Below are 2,814 nucleotides of genomic sequence, written 5' to 3'. Positions count from 1 at the left end.
TAGAAAACAATTATGTCCTGAATGATTCCACAAATACTGATTCTATTATCTTAACTGAAAATCCATTTTAGAAATTGTCACATCACAAACACAAGTATGTCTCGATGTCAGACTGAACTTTCCTTCTCCCGTTTATCCTATATGCCATGTGTTCATGTATTAACATAAAATACACTCAGTGGCCACTGTATTAGGTACAGGAGTGAACCCAGTGTGGTCTTCTGCTGCAGTAGCCCATCCACTGCAAGGTTTGATGTTCTGTGCAATCAGAGATGCTCTTCTACATAGCACCAGTGTAACGCATAGTTATTAGAGTTACTGTCACCTTCTTGTCAATTTGAACCAGTATGGCCGTTCTTCTTTGACCTCTCTTATTAAAGAAGTGTTTTTGCCTACAGAACTGCTGCTCACTGTATGATTTTTGTTCATCGCACCATTCTCTGTAAACTCTAGACTGTTGTCAGTGAAAATCCCAGAAAATGAGCACTTTCTCAGATACTCAAACCACCCCATCTGGCACCAACAATCATTCCATGGTCAAAGTCACTTAGATCACATTTCCTCCCACTATTCTGATGTTTGGTCTGAACAACAACTGAACCCCTTAACCCTGTCTGCATGATTTTAAGTACTGAGTTACTGCCACATGATTGGCTGATTAGATATTAGTATTAACAAGGTGTACAGGTGCACCTAATAAAGTGGCCATGTAGATCTCTAGAATTTAGCATCTTTTCAATAAGATTGGAAATTCACTTTTATCTTGAAATGACAGAAGTTTTAAATGTATAAAACATTACAAAAATTAAACCATTTAATGTAATATGCACCAAAATTGTATTAGAAACAATTGAAATGAAATCAAGATTTACAGGCAAGTTGAACCACAGATTAAGGTATAGCATCTCCATGCCAGTTAGTCACCTGGTACTATACTCACACAGGAAGATCAGTTCTTTAGCAATACAATCATGGGAAAGTAAGGACTCAGCATCTGTAATTTCTTTGTAAGGAACAGATTCAGTTTCACAGAAACTTTTCAGCATTAGCTGATCAAATCAACAGATGTTGGTACAAGAATATTTTGACATCAGACTGAATCATGCTTGCTGTGGTCAGTTGTTCCAAAGGGAACCACTGGTGTTCAGCTGCTTGTCATTAAGTAAGTCCCAGATGACTGTAGACCTGCTGTAAAGCTTGGGACGTGCTGAGTGACAAACGCCAGCGCATCTATCACCTTGCTCCATAGACTTCTCTTTGAGTCTAACAGTGGAACCCAATCATCCTGAGAGTCTCTGGCATTAGACTGAGAATTATGGCTCTCTGCCTCTACACCAGCCAGATGTGCGTACAGGGAAGCATGTGTATCTTTCTCCAAGGATTGTCATCTTGTCGTGGTGGAAAGGCTTGAAAGTACCTGAGAGCCAGAGGGTGATGCTGTCTGGAGATGAGGAGGAGCTGCTTTTCCCAGAAAGTGGAGAATCTGTGGAATTCTCTGCACAATTGAGCAGTGGAGGCTACCTCAGTAAATATATTTAAGACAAGGTTGAATAGATTTTTGCATAGAAGGGAAATTAAGGGTTATGGGGAAAAGACAGGTGGGTAGAGGTGAGTACATGGCCATATCAGCCAAGATCTTAATGAATGGCAGAGCAGGCTTGATGGGCCAGATAGCCCACTCCTGCTCCCATTTCTTATGTTTGTAAAATAAAAAGATGGTGGAAAGGGAAGGATAGATGCAAGGTGATGGACGAAGCCAGGTGGTTGAGAAAGATAAAGGGCTGGAGAGGAAGGAATCGGGTAAGAGTCGATCATGGGAGAAAGGGATCCAGGGGGAGTTGAAAGGCAGGTGAGAAGAGGTAAGAGCAAAGTGAGGAATAGAAGAAGAGGGGTGGGGTGGAATGTTTAGAGGGATACCAACCAAACGCTGACAAATGAGAGTACAGTTGGGCAACTTGGTCAGCATTAACCATTTGGGCCAAATGACATGTTTCTGTGCTCCCTCCACCCCGTTCAAAAAACTGTAAACTCTCCATTCTTCCTGAAATTGCGAGTTAGCTCACTTCCTAAAATGTGGAGTTTCCCTTTCCTCAGACGCCGCCCAATGAGCTGGGTTCTTTCAGCATCTCACGAGGAAATCTGCAGATGCTGGAAATCCAAGCAACACACACAAAATGCTGGTGGAACGCAGCAGGCCAGGCAGCATCTATAGGAAGAAGCACTGTCGACGTTTCGGGCCAAGACCCTTCATCAGGACTAACTGAAAGGATTAATAATAAGAGATTTGAAAGTAGGAGGGGGAAGGGGAAATGCGAAATAATAGGAGAAGACCGCAGGGTGAAGCTGAGAGCTGGAAAGATGATTGGCAAAAGGGATACAGAGCTGGAGAAGGGAAAGGATATAGGACGGGAGTTCTAGGGAGAAAGAGAGGGGGAGGGGAGCACCAGAAGGAGATGGAGAACAGGCAGAGTGATGGGCAGAGAGAGAGAAAGAAAAAAATGGGGGCATCTCCTGTTTCTGCGGACAAAGTTTCACGCCTGCGTGAAATTGAGACATCAAAACATAAGAAAATCTACAGCACAATCCAGACCCTTCGGCCCACAATGCGCTGCCGAACATGTACATACTTACTTTAGAAATTACTTAGGGTTACCCATATGGGTAACTTTTTGCTGAATTGAAGTCATTATATTAAAGAGCGATACTGTTAGCTGTAACATTCCATGTGTTGTTAGTAATCCGAGAGAATGCCTGAACTCCGACGCACCGGACCATCACGATCGCGTAACGCTCTCTACGCGTGCGCACTTGCCG

The sequence above is a fragment of the Hemitrygon akajei genome, chromosome 9 (assembly GCF_048418815.1).
Source record: "Hemitrygon akajei chromosome 9, sHemAka1.3, whole genome shotgun sequence".
NCBI classification, from domain to species: Eukaryota; Metazoa; Chordata; class Chondrichthyes; order Myliobatiformes; family Dasyatidae; genus Hemitrygon; species Hemitrygon akajei.
Note: the sequence above shows the minus strand (reverse complement) of the source record.